Raw genomic sequence first — 20,331 nt, 5'->3', positions numbered from 1 at the left:
TAGGGCCACAACACACGGGTGGGGCTACTCTCAGCCCCAGGCACAACGTGCAGTGTGAAACCCACCCCTGAGCACCCGAATCTCCGCGCTCTGCTGAGCAGCTCCGGGCTTTTTGGGCACTGCCATGCACTCCTTTCAGTGGCAGTATTCCTCCAGAACGAGTTGGGGGGAGGCTGGGGCAGGCAATCAAGCTGATCCCACAGCACGTGAAAAGCTCTTGGTGTATACACAGCATTTTTCCCAGGGAGTTCGCTTCTTCTGCAGGTCAATGTGTTAATTAAAAGTCGGTCCAGGTTGGTCATCTGCAGTCCCAGATGTGCCATCAATGTACAAGGAAAATCTTTTTTTTTTTTTTCTTCTCTTTTTGAAGGTATCCTAATGCACAAACTCTGTAGAAAGCCCCTTTTGCTCCTTACTGTTAACTAGCAGCTACACAGCAAAATCATTAGAGATATAATCAAGTATGGGTCTCTTTTTGAAGCGTCCTGCCAAATAGCCCCAAAATGTGATGCAGTAATTTGTTTTTTTTTTCCTTTCCTTTGGCACTACGTGTTCTGGCGGTGCCTTCCCTCCATTTCCCACCCCATGTATATTAAACAGCGAGAGAACATCTCTCTATTGTCGACGATGACCCGAAATTTTGCTGGAATATCTCGTTTCTCGGTGTAAAATTGCAAAGTGGGTCTCTCTCTAAAATTCGCTATATTGGTTTTTATAATTACCTCGTGGTCCAAACTTTTGCACAGCCTATTAAAAAAGGGGGGATAAAAAAGAGAAAGAAAGAAAGAAAGAAAGAAAATAAAAATAAAAATAAAAATAAAAATAAAAACAGAAAGCCCCCGTGCCATCCGCAGGATTCACCCTTTCCTCGGGAGCACCCACCGCAAAGCACCGGGGCCCCGTGCAGCTCTCCCATTGCAGAGCGATGCTGCTCGGATCGGGATTATCTTTGTGATTTCTTTCTTTTCGCCTTCGTACGATACAGAAGGTGAATAATGGAATCTCCTCGCTAATAGTTTATGAGCCATGAGATTGGAAACGTGCGCGGACAGAGCAGGGCGTCGGGCAGAAGGGAACGCAGGGCAGCAGGGCTCGGGTTGCGGCAGCGGGCATTGCGGAGCCGGGTCGGGCCGGGCCGTTCGTGGCACCGCCCCGCAGCCGCTCCGCTCGCTGCCGCCGGAAGAGGGGAGCGCGGCGCGTCCCAGAGCTGCGGGAGGCGCAGGGCTGTGCTCCCCGGGACAGGACGGCAGGTCAGAGCGGGCAGGGAAGAAAATCTCGGTGCCGCGGTTGGATCTCTGTCTCCTGGCACGCAAACCCTCAGTAGGCAGGGAGCGATCAGCGAGAGGGGAGACCCAAAATTGCCGATACTCAGCCAAAATACGGGGAGAGGGCTGAGCGTAGCCTGCCCCGAGGGACCCTGCCCGACGGCTGCCCCGGCAAGGCCGGGCTCCTCCGTGCTGATCTCGGCCGGGGGGAGCACTGCGCTCGCTCCTACCCCTCAGTGCGACTCTGTGTGGGCTGAGGAGAACCCCAAGCGAAGCGCTTTCGGGGCACTGCCTAAAGCTGCGGACAAACACTTTTCCCCTTTCCCTTCCTCCTTCCTGAAGTATCCCTCAAATAACTCCAGTCTGGTTTGTTTTTTCCTATTCCCCCTCTTGCTTTCCAAGTCAAGAAAGCTGCTTGCCCGCCTCATCCCCGTCCATCCGGGATAGCGTGGACCCCCCTCTTCGTCCTCCAAAAAATAAAAATTAAAAATTAAAAAAAAAAAAGGAACACCCTCAAACGCCTCGTATTTCCAGTTCAGAGTTAAAGTCGGCATTAATCCGGGTCAGTTCCTGCCCCCGATTTGAAGGAGGGAGGGTGTAATGTATGGGCTGTGGGGGGAAAACAGAAAGCAGAGCCCCAAATAAACAAACAAACAAAAATCTCACGCACAATCAAAGTGAACTCAAATTCCTCTCTGCACACCCACAACTTTCGCTCTGGCCGCTGCCTGGGGGGGTTTAATCTCGCAAAGAGAAAGGGGGGCTCCCTGCGCAAAATTACGCCTTCTCCTCTCATTTGTTCGCTGATTCCATCAAAAAGTTCGCTATTTATAGGCTACACACCCGAACGTGGAGCGATACAAACCCTCCCGCGTTGTTCCCCTCACAGAGTGGCCGGTCCTGGAGCATCTGCTCGTGGTTGTGCGTGCGCGAGAGGCAGCGGAGAGCGCTCCACCAGAGCGGGCCGAGAGGAGCTCCAGCTGCGAGACTCATTAATTGCCGCGAGCCGCTCCACACAGCCATGTGAGTACCGCGCAGCCAGCACCTTTCGCACAGATGGGCAGCGATCACGCACAGACACTTTCTGTCTTTTTTTTTTTTTTCTTCCTCCCTCCCCTTCCTTATTTTTTTTTTTTTATTCCCGTCTTGTCTCCCTCCCACCTTTTTTTTTTTTTTTTTGTATTTCCTACCTCGTGCTTTCCGATCTCGGAAAGCTTGAGTTTTCCTTTTTAGTTAGAGTTCGCACGGCTCCTTCCTTTCTGCAAGGAGGAATGGAACGTAGGCGAATGTGGGGGAGAAATGTGCTCGGGCAGAGGAAGGAAGGAAGGAAGGAAGGAGCGGAGGAGGAGGGGGGGTGAGGCGTTCGCGCTGTCCCCCGAGCCGGCGGGGAGCTGGGGACGGGAGAGAGCGCGGCTCAGAGCCCTCCCTCCTCCTTCCCGGAGCGCTCAGCTCGGCCCCCCAGACAATTCCCGTGGTATCCGCGCGGGTAACGATCTGTATTCATCAAAACCCATCTGGGGGAATTAAAAGAGAGAGAGAGAGAGAGAGAGAGAGAGAGAGAGGAGCGGGCTACAAGGACGTGGGGGCGATGGCTGCGCGCTATCTACGCGCCTCGAGCGATGCTCCTTCCCCTCTCCCTGCGCTCACACCACGCGCAGCGCTCGGTTGTTTCAAGTGGGGACAATACCCCCGCGTCCCGTAGGAGGGACGGTGGCTCTTAGAGCGGCTGTGCGCGGGGAGGCGCGGTACCCCTGGTTCCTTCACAGGGCTCCAATGACACGCCGTTGGGTTAGCATAGCATTAAATTAACAGGGCCGGGGTTATCCGGGGCATTATACAGCGTGCCCGGGCTGTAACCTCCGCTCATTCATACACAAAGAAGAGGGAGAGACGGAGTTGCGCCTGAGAATCCAAAGAGCGCGGTGAGTGTCGGTGTTTGCTCCTCTCCCTCACGTGCCTAGGAACAAAGTTCAAGGCTCCCGGCGTGGTCGGGTGTTGGAACCCGGAGCCGATCGCTCGCTCCAAAGGCTGCGAAGGGGCCGTGCGGGCAGCTCCCGCACGGCGCAGATGGGAGAGAGCGCTGAGTGGGGAGAACGGAGCGCAGGGAAAGTGCCTCCTCTCCGGGGCTATTTGTAGGTGGCGGTAAAGGCTCCTTTTCAATAAGGAGCCGTGTAAAGAAGCACCAGGAAACGGCTGAGGGATTGATCCGAGGGGCTGGGCTGAACTCGCACAGCCACGGCTGCAGGGAGAGGAGAGGATCCGCGCTCCGCTGAGCCCGGGTTTGCTCACAATTCAGCTCCCAAGCGCAGGTACAGCGCGCAGGAGCGTCTTTTTTCTTTCAGCCGCGCACGTAATAGAGCGCACCCGCAGGGCTGAAAGTGGGCCAGGGCTACACGGTAGGTATCAAATCACACAAAGCAGAGGAAATAAATCCAGTTTAAAATACATTAGTTGAAATCGGAGGAAGAGCTTGATTTATTATTATTTTTTTTCCTCTTCTAAACAAAGGTGCACGTTAGAACAAGCTAGGAGCACTTTGTACCTGACGGTATCCCCCGCGCCCATTGGAAACAAGGCAAGGAACTCGCTCTTCCTTCGCATTTTTTAAACTCTGTGTTAATTAGAATTGCTAAAGTAGGACACCCCGGTGGAAGAGGTTTTCAAGTACCCACCTACATCTCTGCTGCGAGCACAACTGCTAAATTGCTTGAAATGCCAAAATCCGCCCCACCCTCAGCTTGTTTTGGCACCTACTCATCCTTTCCCCCCGAAATCGCAATCGCGTCTTGAAAGGAACCCCATTAAGGGGAAAAGAGAAACCCCAAACCCCCGGCACCGGTGCGATGAATGGGCTTGGCGAGCGCGGCGCTGCCCTGCGCATCGGGAAAACGGTTGGACAGAGCGTCCTGAAAACTAATTCCCCCCCCCTTTTTTTTTTTTCCTTTTTAAAAAAATTTTTGAAGTCCCAAACTGGGTGTATCCCAACCCTTCCCTCTTTAATTTCTTTGATTAAATCATAACAAAGGCTCGTCAGCTTCTCGCGTTTCCTCACAAGCAGCCATACGCAAAACTTCTCACATGAAAGCAAAGTAATTGGCTGCAGCTCACCGAGGGCACGGGCTGCCACGAGTCCTGCTCCCGTCCCCTCGGCAGATTTCACGCGAAAGCGTCGCAGCTGCTCCCAAGTGGCGACCCTCAGGCTTTCAGCTCGGGCTCGTTCCCCACGCAGCGCCTTTCTCTCACGGTGAGGTCAGGAGAGGGGCACGGCGGCTCTTCCCGTGCGGGTTGTGGGGCTCCACGTGAGCGCAGCCACTTTCACACCCCGATATCCACATCCGTGGCGGTTCTGTTTTGCTTTTCCCTGATTAAGGGCTAGATTATTTTCTCCTTCAGGAAAGAGACTCTGTTAGCTCACCTCTAGCTTACGTGTGAAGGAAAAACAACCTCTTAAAGTGTTTGAAAATGCTGTCCCGAATAAGTCTGTAACTCCCGTCCTGTCCCGACCGAACCCTGCCGTACCCCGCCGCCTGGCTGAATTCGCTTTCCAAAAGCAGTGTGGCTTCTGCAACGACCAGGTTACAGTGGGGGGGAGGAGAGGGAGGGAGAGAGAGAGAGAGAGAGAAAAGATTAAAGCACCCTGGTGAAAGCACAGGGACCTCGTAGCAACAGGTAAGAGGATACCTGCCACTTTCAAGGGAGTTTGAGCAGGGTAGGAGTTTCGCGGGAGGGATCACTCTCGGTATAGGTGTGTAGGGGAGAGAGGGACAGCCAAAACAACGGCGCTTGGCGACGTTTCAGCGAGAGTTAAAAGCAGCGCTGAGGCGGGCGGGACACCTGCAGCAGAGCAGTGAGGACGTTTTTCCTTGTCTTCCCGATCGCTTCTCCCATGGTGGCGTCCCGCGGTGCTCAGCTGGCGCTGGGGCCTCCAGCGTTATAGGGGAGCAGAGACAGCTCTAGCCGAGTTATTTCCCTAGAGCACCACTGGTCGGGCCCGAAGCAGACCCCGAGCGAGCCCACGCATGCTGCGGAGGGGGTTCACGCCCTGGTCGGGGCCTCCGACGTATGCCCCGGGGTGGAGGCAGGTGAAGAGGGGTCAGCCCGAGCCCTTCCTTCCCCTCGCGGCTGGGCTCTTTGTTCTTTGACCCTTTGTTTTCCCGCTCCTCGGCTTTGTACGAAGTTTCTGGGAGAATGGGAGGCGCGGGTGAAAGTTACTGAAAGCCCCGGGATTAAATCGTCAGAGCCCCGAGAGCAGGCACGGCTCCCTCCCGGTGCTGCTCCTGTCCCCGGACCGCGTCGTTTTGTATCACTTGGCCTCGTGATCGGCGTGCGGAGCCGGGAGCGGGCCGCGCCGGCAGCGATGCCGGGGAGGAAGGAGCCGGGGAGGAAGGAGCCGCGGAGGCTCCATGGGGTGCGGCGCCCCGCTCCGGGCCGGGCACCCCTTCGGCGCCGCGGGGAGCTGCCGGCCTTGCGGCGGGCGCCTGTCCGCGCTGCCCTTTCTGGCACGAAAGGGCAAAGACAGTCGGTAGATGCGCTGTAATGAGATGAGGCGGGAGGTCACAGGGATGAAGGATTTCTGAACGTTGGATTTTATGGGACGTGTATTCGTTTGAGTTGCGCAAACCGGGAGGCATTCGGCCTAATCGCCGTCTTTTCAGCGTTCTTCCTGTTCGCTTGACGGGACTGTGGCAAAATGTCACAAGTTAAACAAGTTGGCACTTAGCTTGAGAGGGGATGAAATACCTTCACAGAGCAGCTTAAAGGACAGCCTTAGCATCGCTACTGGGAGATCATATAGTATCATTTGGTGCTGGCAATATAAGGAAAAGGAACAATTCTTCATTTAGTACAGAATGGTGTATGTTATCCCATCTTTACCAATAGCAGTGAAATGCTTGAGAACTACACTTATTTTCCCTTTCTTAAGAAATCACCCATAACTTGCAAATAGGAATTACCCACCCCTTGCTCCTGTTATGTGAAAACAGAGAAACAGTTCATTTGGGTGCATTTGGTTTTAGAAAAGCAGACAAGAAGTGAAGTTTTCAGATGGTGTGCTGGACCAGGTGACAACAGGTTGCTGACAGCGCCAGATTTCTGCCCTGAACTCAGTGGCAGACTTCTCCAGCAATGCTGCTGTACTCCTGTTCTTGTAGCCAGTGACATAATGGACAAATGTAAAACTCTGGAATTCATTGAAAGATTCTTGGGCGTAATTCTCGTATTTTCTTTTGTAATCAAGAGATGCCTGTAAATGTTTATGCCAGCATAATGTATATTTTCTATTTTTATATATAGAGAGATCCAACAAAGCCTTATTTTTATAAGAGAGCGTTTCCATAGTACGTCTGTATTGAATAAAAGGCCAAAACTGTTTATGGTAATGAGCTATATTTCCAAAATTTATATAGATTTTTTTGTAACAGCAGACAAAACATGTTGAGAAATGAGGAGAGAAAAGGTTAAGTAGTCTAAATAAATTTTTTAGATCTGGATTTTCTAATGTGCATATGCTAGTAGGCATCATACCATCCTTCTGACAGATGTTAAACCTCAGGATCAATTCTTTAATGAAATGGCTTTTTATCTGAGGTAGTGTGTGGATTTTTCCAGCCTTGTTTTTTCCTGATACTAAGGGGATATGGACCCAGCAAAATGTCAGGCAACCCTGCACCTGGGAAATCTGCCTATAGGTATTTCAAGCTGGAAACTTGAATCCAGAAGCCGCCCTTGAAAACTTTGACCTTTCTCATTTCGGGCCATGGTTCACAGCTGAATATAACGATCAGTCACTAGCAAAGTAGAAAAGACACAGGCATCATATCAGATGCTTTGATGATAGCTCAATTTTCTAGCTGAGTGTGTCTTCACACAGAAGTCAGCTAGTTTATTGCTTAAATCCAGAGGCTGGCCACATTACTCATTATTCTGTTTATATCCCAATGCTCATAATGTGTTGTTGCAATATCCAGGTAAAGCGTTCGGTGCCATTTACAACAAGGAATCTGCCTTGAGCAATACTATAATCACTAATAGCTAACATTACCGAGAGGATCAGTTTCTGGAAATGAACATGAGTTAACAAAGGTACATCTGTAATTTTGTTCAGAACTGAACAGAACTAGATGTCTAAGGGAGAGAATACAAATTTGATCAGAAGAACTGGATCTTACAGAATGCTGTGTTTAATCAATAGCACTTGCTTCTGCCTTCTGGTAGCAAGGATGATTAGGGGCCACTGCTGATCCCCTGGGCTGTTGTTTGAATAGAGGAGTTCTGCAGCGTGAGAAAAATGAATTCTTCTGACTCAGAAGAATCCACTGAAGGAAGAGTGGGTTGTGTTTATTTTGTGTTGATTAACTTTCCCTTTTTTTTTTTTTTTTTTTTTAAATACTTTTTACTGATATGTATGTATTTTAATAGATGAAGAATTTATAGATATTTAAAAAAAACAGCAATACTCTGCTGAATCTCTTGGGAACTTTGCCAACAAATATAACTTCCCAAACATCAGGCCAGATTTTAAAAGGAAAATCTAAATATATAAAGGTATTTTGGGACTTTGTTTGTCTTGCTTCTTTAGAGCAGGAGACGAAGCTACTGAGTTGCGGTTGTTCGGTACACTATTGAGTCTTTAAAAGAGATGTCAGGCTAGACCTTTTGCCTCACAGTTTTTATCACCTTTGTCTGTCAATAAATACTTGAGACAAATGAGGGGGAAATATATTGCTTTCCTTTTTACTTCACTTGCACCTGTTATTGTATATGATATCAGAACAGCACTGAGGAAACAGCAAACGGCAGAAAACAAGAATAAGGAGGAAGTGTAAAATAAACATTCTTCTAAAGCAGTTACTTCTATGTGTAGGTATGAATGTATAGTGGTTTATTTAAACAGTTCTTAAATGGAAGAGCCATAAGTTGACAAGAAATGTAAAACAACGTGTCATAGGCATTTAGCAGATGGTGGCATGCTAACTTTATCAAAACGCATAGCAGCAGTCCCCTTGACATCCCCTCAGAAAATTAGTTCTTAACTGAAAAGAAAGGAGAGCATTTAATTATATGAGTTATTTTGAGAGTGGAAATTTGCAACTTTAATATTTTCTTCTCTTTTATTAGTTTATCTCTTGTTCCAAAATTAAAAGCTTTTTTTCCCTTTTAAATGGCCAAGTTTTACATTGTTTTTGTTTCTTTGGCTGAGTATATAATGATAGAGGTTACGGAGTCATGCAAATCTCAAGTTTTCAACAATTACAAAGGCCTTCAGTGCTAACTGCATGTGTAGAATTACCAGTAGCCATGGTAAATAAGAGCAGATATTGCCTAAGATTCAGTAGCTCTATAACTACCAATTTAGAACATTTATTTTTTACTGTTATTTAATGTATGCATAGATCTGGAGCTCTTTTCATCATGAGGTATAGAAGAATGCTTAGCAGCTCAACTGAGTAGACACATTTGTGACAAATACTTGTGGTAATGATGTATTTCTGCCTAAGAACTTAATGTTTCAAAGTGTGTCTGATTTTTAATAATTAGAGTAATAATAAACTTAGAAATGATTTCATCATATTTATATTTTAAAAGAAGTCTCATTCAAAGCACAAAAATAAGTATTTTCTTAGTGAATCATGACCTTAAGATGTAGCATGGGAATAACAAACACAAATTCCTTCTCTGAAAATACTTGCAAGAATAGTAATATGCTTATTTTTTCAGCCTGAACATCAGTAATGTACAAATAATGGTTTTATCTTTGAGCACAGAGGGGAGAAAAGATAACTCACTGTAAGTTCGCTTCAAGTAGCTGATTAAGGTTAAAGGCTCATTTTTGTTTCCACTGCAGTTGATAGGAAAATTCTCGTGACTTTGAGTAGCTTCCTCTTACTATTTGGACTACAGAAATGCTCAGAATTCCTAGCCGGAAATATGTAAAAATAACACCACCTCTCTGTAGGAATCTATGGTTACAGGCCTTAATTTTTCATGTATTTCTGTTTAGTGCTCTTTACTTTTGACATCTTGTAGTAAGAAGCTTTCCTTCACCCCTCATCCCCCTTTCTTCCCGTCTCCTCTCTGCTGTCATGGAAATCACTGTCATGTTCACAAGTGGGATATTTGGTGTTTGATGCTTAATTGTTTCAAGTCTATGTACAAGTAGAGCTTGACAATAATTTCTTAATTATTATTATTTTTTTAAACCTGCATAGAATACAAAACTACAAAAAAAAAAAAAAAAAAAAAAATATATATATATATATTGCTGTCTTTATGGGGAAGTTACCAGTGAAAAGTCAAAACGTTTAACTCTCATTAATGATGACCGATCAAACGGATGGGGAAGTTTTCTTTCAGTTAGAAAAATGTTCAAGTTGAGGAAAACAAAACTGAACCAGGCAATTCCTTGCATTCACTTATCAGTCTGTTTCCCGAACAAATTATATGATTATTTAGAACTTTTAACTTTCATATTTTCTGTATTCAAGGAAAGAGTGAGGCATCTAAAATTTGCTTAAGATGTAATAGAAAAAATATAAAACTCTACACAAGGAATGAAAATAGAGCAGAATTCTGAATTATAAATGAGGAAAACGTTACTTTTTCATGTATGGATGCTTCCTGAATAATCTTCTTAACACTGTTCTCTTCAACTCGACAATTTGAAACATGCTGAAAAGGGTATGTACTTTAATAGCATCCTGTGTAATCACTCCTCAGTGTTTGCAAGATACCTGGAGCTGCATGTCACATCTTTTCATCACTAGAAGGTGATAAGAACTAGGAAGATAACCTATTTTGCAGACAGAAAAAATAGTGTAATCCAGTGATGGTCACCACTGACATGTGGAAATGAAAATATTTTGCAGCCGTATGTGTACATATAGTATTGCTTCTGGTTGTGTATTCAGGGAAAAATTGAATCAAATGGAGCTTTTATTTCTAACTTGGGTGATACTCAACTCAGAGGGTGAATCATTTTTATTTTTATTTTTATTTTTAAATATTCCTAGGCTGAAATAACATCTATCTAAAGGAATAAATGACATAGGAATGTCTCACAGCTAGGGGAAAAGTTACTCAGAGTGACAATTTTGCTTTAAAGGAAGTGTCACGTAGGAGAGGGATTCTGTGGGTCCTAATTTGTCTGTCTTGGTAGAATGAAGAAATTATTGAAATGGTAGCACCCCTCCTTTCTCAAGCACAATTCAGTTTCAGTAGGGAAGAATCACAAATCATATTCCTGTGCAAGTGACAGTGATCGTAGCCAATTGCTGACTGAATTATTTCTCAGTTCATTCATCCATTCTCTAGCAAATAAATTGTCCTCAATTAATTAGAATTCTTTTAGAGAAAAACATACAATAGATAAAATCTTTAAATCTTGGTGTTTTTTTAGTTTTGATTTTTTTGCTTCATGCTCTGCACTCTGGATCTACTGCAACTATGCTCAATTCTTATGAATGGCTTATTTTGGCATTATGGTTTGAAAAGTTTTGATGAAACAGACATGAAACACCTGTGAGTGATTATAATACTGACATTTAAAGAGTAAATTTCATCTGTATTTTCACACATGTGAACTGAGGGACAGAGAGAGAAGTGCCCAAGATCCCAAAGGTATGTGAGTGATTGATGTGAGACTACAAAGCAGGTAGCATAGAACTGCTACATATATGCAGTCTCATCAAGCCCACACATCTTATGATGCCTTCACAACTTGCTAAAACCTGGTTCCAACTGTCTCCTCAAGAGTTTTGTGACCCTCCTTTGCTTAGTGGCAACATTTTGTTCATTAAATGTCTATAAAGCTTGTACCTGTATGAGAGTGAGAAGACCCACCTGTCTTCCCAGAACCAAAAAATTCCTTGAATGCTATCTCTTGTATTTCTGTGCATAACAGCAGAAATACCTAAAATCATAAGGAATTCCTCTGACATAGCAATTCATAGTGCTGAGGCCATGGGGAGCAAAACCAGCATCTGATGTTGTTTGTTCTCTGCAGCAGTGTGCAGCTGAGAGAGAAAAAAACTGAAATGTAATGGAAAAATAATGAAGAGTCACTTTCATTGAATTTGAACCAAAAGAGCTGTCTCAAGAAGCAATGAGTACATGTGGAATATGAGAAACAACCTGCCTCTGGATGCTGCTCTGTGTGGCATATAGAAATAATGCAGGAATGTGATATCCTACCAATAAAGGTAGGAACGTAGAGCTACCGTTGTTAAGTGATGGAAATTGATACAACAGAAAACACCAATCTCTTTCTAAGAGTCATTATTACAAAAGAGGCCTCAGGCAGATCAATGAAGTTCTCAAGATGGCTCCAGAAGGACTTGGATTAAGTGTTCGTGAGCTAGTGGCTCTATTTTTTAACAGAGTTTTGGTAGCAAAACATTATAGTGCAGTCTCCGTAGTAGTAAAATTGCTCTAATGTGATGAGTTGTACTATAGTATACAATCACGTGGTACCAAACAAAAAAGAAAAAAGAAAAGCCATACAAAAATTATGAAATGACTGAATAGAGAAAATAAAGAGCAAGACTTTCAGTCAGTTATACAGAGAGTCACTGAGAAAAAGCTGGTTTGATATCAGTCACTAACACCAGTCTTCCTGAGGTTTCTTCAAAATTAAAATGAGAAGGTGTTTCAGGCCAGGAGAGCTTCACAAACATGCCCAATGATGATGTTTTATGCACTCTTTGCACTGTGCTGGGTGCATGGGCATTAACAGACTCCACACAGTGCTGAAAGTGAACAGTTTGTTCACTTTGCCTCACCAAAGTGTTGCAGTAGGCTCTCATTCGCAGAAGGCAGCTGGTGATACAGAGGTGTCTGCAAGGGAGGCAGTTCCCAAAGTGAATTGCTCTGTGCTTTGCCTTACATAAGCCATTCCCAGTGCTTAGGCAGTGCCAGGTGGACACATCTGCCCTTTAGACTTGTGTTTCTTTCCCCTTCTATGTGGCCAGAGCTGCAACCTGAGCAGAGGGATGAAGGGGGATGGACTGACCCTTTTTTTGGCCTGTTGGAGGCTGTGATTGTCTAGCTCAGAAGTGAAAAGACAGTTCTCTGCAGTGAGTTCCCTTATTTCAGTAGAAGTGTTTGCAACTCTGCCACCTAACTGCAGAGCAACTTAAAGGCCAATGCTATTTAGAAAATTAATTCTTTTAAAATTTAATTATCTATAAGGAGGTATCTACAAAAACAAAAATAAACCCTATTGGTTTTCGTATAGTTTAGGGAGTTTAAGCAGTACATGCTGTCTTAGATACAAGGTTTATAAAGCTTTATAAACTTCGTTTGTAAGCTATTATTGAACTGTGTTTCAGTAATGCAATGTAGTATCATAGCTAGAAAGGAAATAAACAGCTTATTTTCTTGGCAGAATTATCATCAGCCTGATGGAGGAAAACCCTCTGTAGCTGCCTTTGTTACCATCATTGCTGCGCTTTCTCCCCAGGATATCCCGTTTGCTACACTCCCTCAGCAAGGTTTCTCACAGAGCTTTGGATGCAGGAACTTCATCTGGTTAAATGCTTTATACAGCACCTAACCAAATTATCTTCTTACCCTGAACAGTGCTACTGTGCTATAAGTACCTAATGAGAACAGAGCTTTGGTAGCATTAATCTGGTGCACTCATCCGCAGTTTTGTAGGAATTGCTCTGCATTGGCAATGGGCAGCTCAGTTGGACTATTTCATTGTGCCTTTTATGGCGTGACCTGATGGTTTTGGACTTATTTCTACAAAATTTGGACAGCCGTGATTCCTGCTTACATCAGCAGGAGAAGAGAGCATGTGGCTCCTGGCAGTAATTTCTGCACTGCCCAGAAATTAGCTTCAAGAGCCTCCAAATTGTCATTAAAATTTGATTGTTTCCCTTCACATGTACACATCCGCCCATGGAAAATCACCTATTGTGTCGCTTCTGCCCCTCTCCCTGGAGTGTTACCAGGAGGTGAGCTATGATGGGGATGAGAAGGTTGCAGCCCTAATGGGGTCCAAAAGTACAGAGGCAAGAAAATGAGCTCAGCTTCCTGTCCCAAAGTCAAGTGGTAATTTCTGTGGTTCTGATGCTGAAATACACAGCAACACAAGTGTAGGATTTCATTGCTAAGATTTACATGTTTGTTCTGCTTCTCTGCTTCTGTCTTGGCTACCATGTAAGTATTTATTACATTTTATTTTATTACTTTGTTGCTTTACTGTATGGCCACTATTTCATGAAACAAAATGCAACTTCTCTCTCCCTGCCTCCCTCCCCCCCCTCGCCCTTTTTTGATTAAAAGTTGCAAATGAGGTCTCTATTTGGTATAAGCTGGTATGCCTCCACTGATTTCAGTAGAGCTCTGTCAGCTTTCTCCAGCTCTATGCTTGGTCTGTAGTGTGGCTCTGACCAGCTAATTACTTCAACATGAGATGGTATTTTTGTGTAGTCAGTAATAGAATATAAGGTTCTGACTGGGGTTAGGCAGTTAAGTGTAAATAAGTGCATTAGTCTGTAGAATATGATCTTTTCCTGCTATTCTCACCATTTTCTGTCATAAGCAACAAAATTAAAACTGGTGTCCTCCCCTTCCCACTAGCCTCTATGCTGGCTGCTAAAGGCCCGCAGGTGTAAAACAATGTGTTCAGTATCAGCACATTTCACTTATGTCCCTAGAAATGAGCATCTTTAATGTTCCAAATGAGCTAAATTACAGGGGAACACTTCCAGCTAGCATTCCAGGGCTGTGAGGGAATCCCAGGAGCCTGTGGTCTGACAGGCTTTGTAATGCTGAACCATGGCTGAGAAAGGCCTCCCTATGCATTGCGTATACCATTTTCTACCCACATCACTGAAAGCAAGGCTTTTTCTGCATGCCTGAGGAGGTACTTGGGATTCTGAAAAGCCAGAAAACTTGTTGAACTTTTGAGGCTAGGTTCTGAAAATGGGCTGCTAGCAGGGTGTAGATGGAGCTGGGGTCCTTCAGGTGAAAATTATTAAAGATTCATTATTGACTTATTCATCTTCCAACTTGACACGCCATGTGCCTCCCATATATGAAGCCCTATAATCTCAGGGAAGATTTAGTTCATACAGTGTTGGGTTTCCATAATGGAGTCAGAAGTACTTTCTTCTCGACTGCAGTAGTATCAGTCCCTCTGTCTTCATATAAAAAATAGCAGTTAGAGAAATCAGATTCAGGGATGAAGGGTTTCATGTTCCCTCTTCTTCTAGTCTGTAAACTATCCCTCGAATAGGCATCTTCTGCCCTTCCTTTCAAAACTCCACCATTAGCTTTTAAGCTTATTCAAGCCAAAGCAGAGGAGCAGAAGGAAGCATGACTGCAGCCTCCTGCAAGAACACCGTATTACATGGGGTAATCCTGGGTCTCTGGCTTCCAATCCTTCTGTAGCACTCATATGTTAAGAATAAAATATGTTAATGGACTTCTGAGAATTCCTGAGGAATGTTCTGGATCATAGATAGAGTCTATCTGCCATTAAACATAATATCTTCTTGGCAGCCATTCTTCCTCTGCAGCCCTTGCCTTCAAGATCTGTTCTGGAGAGGCATTTTAGAAATCTTGTAATGAGACCTCGTATACAGAGGGATCAGGCTCATTACAGACTGTTCCACCCTGCACTTGTATCTTGTATGTACTTTGCACACACTGTGTGTGGAAGGGCTCAAACATTTTTACTTTAAATAATTGTGTTAGCAGTTGCACAGTGTTTGTGCTTTCACAAAATGCAGTTTGTCACTAATGTTTAAAAGAGCAGAAATGAGACATGGTTCTGGCCTTGGTTCAGATGAAGTCAGCCCTGCACTGCGGCTTGTCTGTCAAGAACATCAAGGAAGCCACTGAGCATCCTAGAATTTCTCTGCTGTCTATATGTAGTATTGGTACTTGCAGATGGCAGCTGGGCAGCTTTTATCTACATCAGGCAAGCCAGAGCCTCACTTCTTTGTCACCTTCTTTATTCATTTAGTTCAAATTCCTCCAATATTTGGCCCAAGCATTGTTAGAAGCCAGGCTGCGGAAGTCAGGTGAGCTTTTTTTTTTCTGTGAGGACTTGGATCTGACTTAATTAGGTGGGGATCTCACCCTGATTCTGATCTCTGATAAAATCACTTTTCAATATTGCATTATTGCTAGTGTGTGAACCAAATGTCTACACTGATACTTACGTTAAGCCAAACACAAGTTCTTTTTTTTTTCTTCTGACTTGTAAGTATGTTATGTTTAACAGACATGAGTAACCCATGTGGGATATCTTTCACACAGAGTAAAACCAATGTAAATTCACATGACTCAGGGATTTGTTTCAGTGCTCGTGTATAAACTCTCATTAGAAATGATTATGCTTGAAGATCAAAAGAAAAGTACACTCGCTTGTATTAATGTTTAATGCATAATTCACATTGTTAGAACAAAAAACAAAACAGTCAGTGGTTGTTATGACAAATATTAAACATCAGCGCTACTAACCAATTCCCAGAGAGGATCCTTCATTTCTCTGCAATAGCCATATGCTGAGGTTTCCTCTTTTTTCTCTTGTGGTGTTTTCTCCAAGAGCTCTCAATTTCACAGACTTGTTCCTTGCTGGATCAGCAGTCCCCTGTCCCAGCAGGGGCAGGGCAGATCCTGGACACCCTCTCACTGCAGGTGGCTCCTGCTTTTAGAGTGCTCCTAGTGGCAGCAGTGTAAAGCAATCTACTCCAGCTGTTGACAATAATGATTTTAGACATGCTCCTGCATGGTCCCCAAGCCTTGCTTGCCTTCAATCTCAGTCCGCTTTCAGCCTTACTATCAAGACTAGGCCCATGGTCAATGCTACACTACAACAGGATTCAAAAACTTGGGTTTTTTATCATGTTTATCTGTGTTTTTATCTTCTTCATTCAATGCTTACTTTCTTATCAGAAAGCTTTGTACTTAAATAAGCAGACTTAGCATGAAGGAGACATACGTGAAATCCATTCCCTGTATCCTTCAGCCAAAGCCCAGCACAGCAGAGTAAAGCCATGCTCATAATCACAACTGGAGCTTAAGAATGAGAACTGTGTTCGTAGCTTGGTTGACTGATACATGGGATAGCAGGATGACTTCATCTACACATAGGAAGATCCTTGGGTACCTCTGCCTTTCACAAATAGTAAGGTTTTTTTCTTCATATTTTCATAGTTTTTATTGGCTTTTCCCATGTCAGTGTTTCAAGGTTAGTAATTTGTACCATCTAGCTTTTATATTTATTTTTCTCTTTAAAATTTCTTTGATTTACTACCTGAGCTTACATTTGTTTTTTTTTTTTTTTTTTTACTTATTTCCCCCTCCCACCATCAGCTTCCCCCCTTTTTTTTTGAGGTTAAAGTTTGTAATTCAGGTCAGAGTCACCTCTCTTTGCAGGGAGGTGTGTGGTACAGAATGAGACAGAATAATGTTTGAAGATCTTTCTGCTTGGCACAAAGCTGAAAAAAAAAAAAATTCCTTTCTCATTATCATTTCAATAACTTTCTTATGAACCAGCAGTGATACAACGCAGCTGATTCTGAGCCCTCCTGCATCTGTTCAGAGCAGAATAATTGCTTGAGACTACAGTAGGCTTTTCCTGATTCAGGTCTCTGTAAGCAAATGAAGAACTAGCTCCCTGTTCCTAAGGTACCTCCTGGAAACCCCATTGTTTTGCAAGCCATCTTGTGCTAACCTGAGAACTTCCTTATGCAGGAGCTAGAGGTATTGAATTATAACAGGTGCTTCATGCAGACACTACTGCTTTGAGCACTACGTAGTCAAAGGATAAGCAGATCATGGGGGTTCAAGAGGACATAGACCTTTGGCTTTTGTTTTCCTTTTGTTAACAGCCTACTCAAAATATTTACAATTTAGAACCTGATATTTTCTGCAGTAGAGGGCCAACTGTCTGCTTCAACACAGCTGAGAATGTACTCAGACTATATGTTGTGTAAATTGTTTATTTATCTTGTGGAGTGCACATGGAAGCACTGTCCTTGAATTGATCATAAGCACATGGCTGTTGTACAGTTTCTGCTAAGAAAGAAAACCTGTAATGAATTAAATATGCCTCACAAGGAAAGAAGTAGGTCAAATGTTGGGCTAAATTAACTTTATGTTATACATAAAGGCTATGTACAGTGTGTTGTTTTCAGGTGTGCGATTTTGGACTTGTCTACACACAAAATTATTCCAAAACAGTTATTAGCTACACTGCAGTAATTACCCTTAACCAAAACCATATGTAGTCAAATATCATGCCAGCATAAGAGTTCACGTTTTTGAATTCGCCTAATCCACTTTAGAAGTGGATTAAGTGAAACCAGGAAGAAGCTCTGTCATTCCAGAATGAACGAGCCACCTGCACATGGTTCTGTTTTACATCCATCCACTACCTCATTCCAGCACAATTTTCCTGGGTTGAGTGGCTCTTAAGATATATCTACATAGCAAATGAATGTGTGATTATAGACATACCAGCCTTTCCTTTACTCTCGCTGGTGTGAGTAACAGCAGTAATGAAAGATGGTGGCAAAGACCTCAGTGCAGCCCATTAACTGGGACTTACACACAGGAACCCTTATGGTTGTGAGCAACCTCTGCTGCAACACATCTCGTCATGCCCTCGCTTTAGACACAGCTCACATCCCCGTGCTAATGCTGGGATGGGAATGTTTCCCTACACCTCCAGTGCATACGTGCACCAAATACTGCGTATGTGATAAGACTGTGCAGCTGAACTAAGTGGAAAACTGGGCGACTGACTTCAGAGGTTAATCACATGAAGGAGACGCATGGCTCATACGTTTTTAATATACGCACCTTTGACAGCCAAATGAAGTGTTGGCTCTGTGGCTGCATAGGCCAAATTAAATATGCTGTAGACAAGCACAACTGTGTTGATTTCACTAGGGCTGAACTGGCTCCATAGGCAAGTTCATGCTTATTTGACTAATACTTATTTTGTTACCTATCTGCTCACTTCTTTTAATGAAGTTAATGCATTTCAATATTCCTTTCAATGCATTCCAAAACCAGCAATTTGATTAACTAATTCCCTTTTAAAAGCACAACAATCACAACTAAAATCTCTCTCTTAGGAGAGGTATGGAACAACTGCGCAGAGCATCTTGGGTAGCTATGCCATAACTTACATCTCTTTAAAGAAACTCCCCACATCAATCAGAAGAGCCTCACTGAAAAATAAATGGCAAAATACAGACAACAATCAAGCTGCACAAAGTGCTTTTTAAGTCTACCAAAACCAGTGTATCAGTAATGTACCCTGTGCTCTCCAGCACACTGTTGAGACAGTATACTTAAGACAAATAAAAACTTCTACATCTAAATGCCGCTGAAAACAAGTCTGAAACAGAAACACTATGCAAATTTGTCTTTATAGACAAGACAGAAAGCACCTCGACTAGCTTGTGTTAAAAATCAGAAGTACTTTTTTCAATTTCATTCTCCTTAGAGCAGTGCTTGGACTTCGCTGTATTCTGAGAACTTATTTTTTCCTCCCAGTTACAGAGCAAAGACTTTTCACCAAAATAAGGCACTGTTTCAGAGTACTAAATACAGCAGCAGCACAGCAGCATGCTAGATTCTCCCCGGCTTCATCTTCTTAAAAAACTGGAAGAGCAAAACCTGGTTAGTAACAATATTAAGCAAAGACCATGTTCTCTTTTATTGTATTTAAATGAGGAAAATGAAAGCGTTAATGCTAATATAGAAGCTGCAACAATAATTTAGTTTCAGCCCTGTGCTGCTTCAGCTTTTCAGCTTCTCTGTGAACTGCTGCACTAGCTACACGTACATGGTGAGCTGTTGTCAGAACAGGCAGTAGAAAATGCAGTGTGGGATGGGGCACTTGACTTTGGGCCTTACTGAGATCTTTGGTCAGTGTGCAGGTGCTGCGGTGAGTTGGCAGTTTGAGATATTAAAAGTGTATGTGTGCAATCTTTGGCTGAAAGGGCACAGTGGTCTGTGCCACCATGGATACCTGAAAGTGAGGCCTAGCACTGGAAATAACTCTGTTCAGGAAGGAATGCACGCAACTAAAAGGTCCCTGCCCCCATGTGTACTTGCACTGAGGGACATGGGTTAGCGGGCATGATGGTGATGGGTTGGTGGTTGGTCTAGATGACCTTAATGGCCTTTTCCAATCCAATGATTCTATGGTCTTCCTTTCAGGAGCACAAATGCCAAGGAAAGCAAGCCAACCCCAGTGCCAACTCCTACCCCTGCTCACAACATCACCCAGTCACACAGGTTGACCTGGCGGCAGCAGCCCTTGTCACCACATGCTGGTCACCCACAACCCAGCCTGGCCCAGCACCTGTCAGCCTCCACACAACAGCATGGTGACCCACAGGCAGCCCGTATCGGCCTGCATTCCCCATGTCCCCCGCGTTCCCTTGCGATACGGGGTGCTTTTTCCCCCAGTCCCATTCCCTGCAGGGACATGGCGGGGCCCTGCTCTGCGCGTGGTGCGCCGCATCCGGGTGGCACCCTCTCCCATTCCCCCTCCCCGCCTGTTTCCGTGATTTTTTTTTCTTTCTTTTCTTCTTTTTTTTTTTTTTTTTTTTTTTTTTTTTTTTTTCCTCCTTTTTGCGTGTGCTTCCCTCCTCCAGGTGGGACCCGGCGGTGACCAGCGCGGCTCGCCCGGCGCCCAGCGTCAACCTGAAGGTAAAATGAAAGACAAAAAGATGAACGCATGCCTGCTCCCCCGCGCCCGCCACCATCGCGGCCGGCAGCCCCCGCCGCGCGCCGGATTTCCTGTTTCGGCTTTTTTTCCCCCCTTCGTTTCGCTTAAAAACGCATGCAGAGAAACGCGCACGTACCCGGTACCGAGCCCAGGGGAAAAAAAAATGAAATAAAATACATAACCCGGCCGCTTCCCCCTGCCGCTGCCAAGTTATCATTGAGAAAACAGACAGGCGGCGTGACGTCCCGGGTCAGGCCGAGTGCGGACCGGCGCTACCAAGGCGGCAGGGAGGCCCGGGGCCGCCGCCGGGGCCGGGGCCGCGGGGCCGGGGCCGCCGCCGCCTTCCTTCCGCCGCCCTCG

The 20,331-nt window shown here is 44.6% G+C and overlaps 1 protein-coding gene across 1 annotated transcript in view; it reads left to right on the top strand.

Annotated features, from left to right (window-relative positions):
• Nucleotides 1-3,152: 3,152 nt before the first annotated feature.
• ESRRG (estrogen related receptor gamma) overlaps nt 3,153-20,331 on the top strand; it is a 379,837-nt gene continuing 362,658 nt past the window's right edge. The window contains exon 1 of the mRNA XM_042895246.1: nt 3,153-3,187. The gene's annotated coding sequence lies outside the window, so the exon portion shown is untranslated. The remainder of the gene's footprint in view (nt 3,188-20,331) is intronic.

The sequence above is a fragment of the Lagopus leucura genome, unplaced genomic scaffold (assembly GCF_019238085.1).
Source record: "Lagopus leucura isolate 7727_CA_CO unplaced genomic scaffold, USGS_WTPT01 Super-Scaffold_73, whole genome shotgun sequence".
Lineage (NCBI taxonomy): Eukaryota > Metazoa > Chordata > Aves > Galliformes > Phasianidae > Lagopus > Lagopus leucura.
This window is presented reverse-complemented; position numbering and strand designations above follow the sequence as displayed.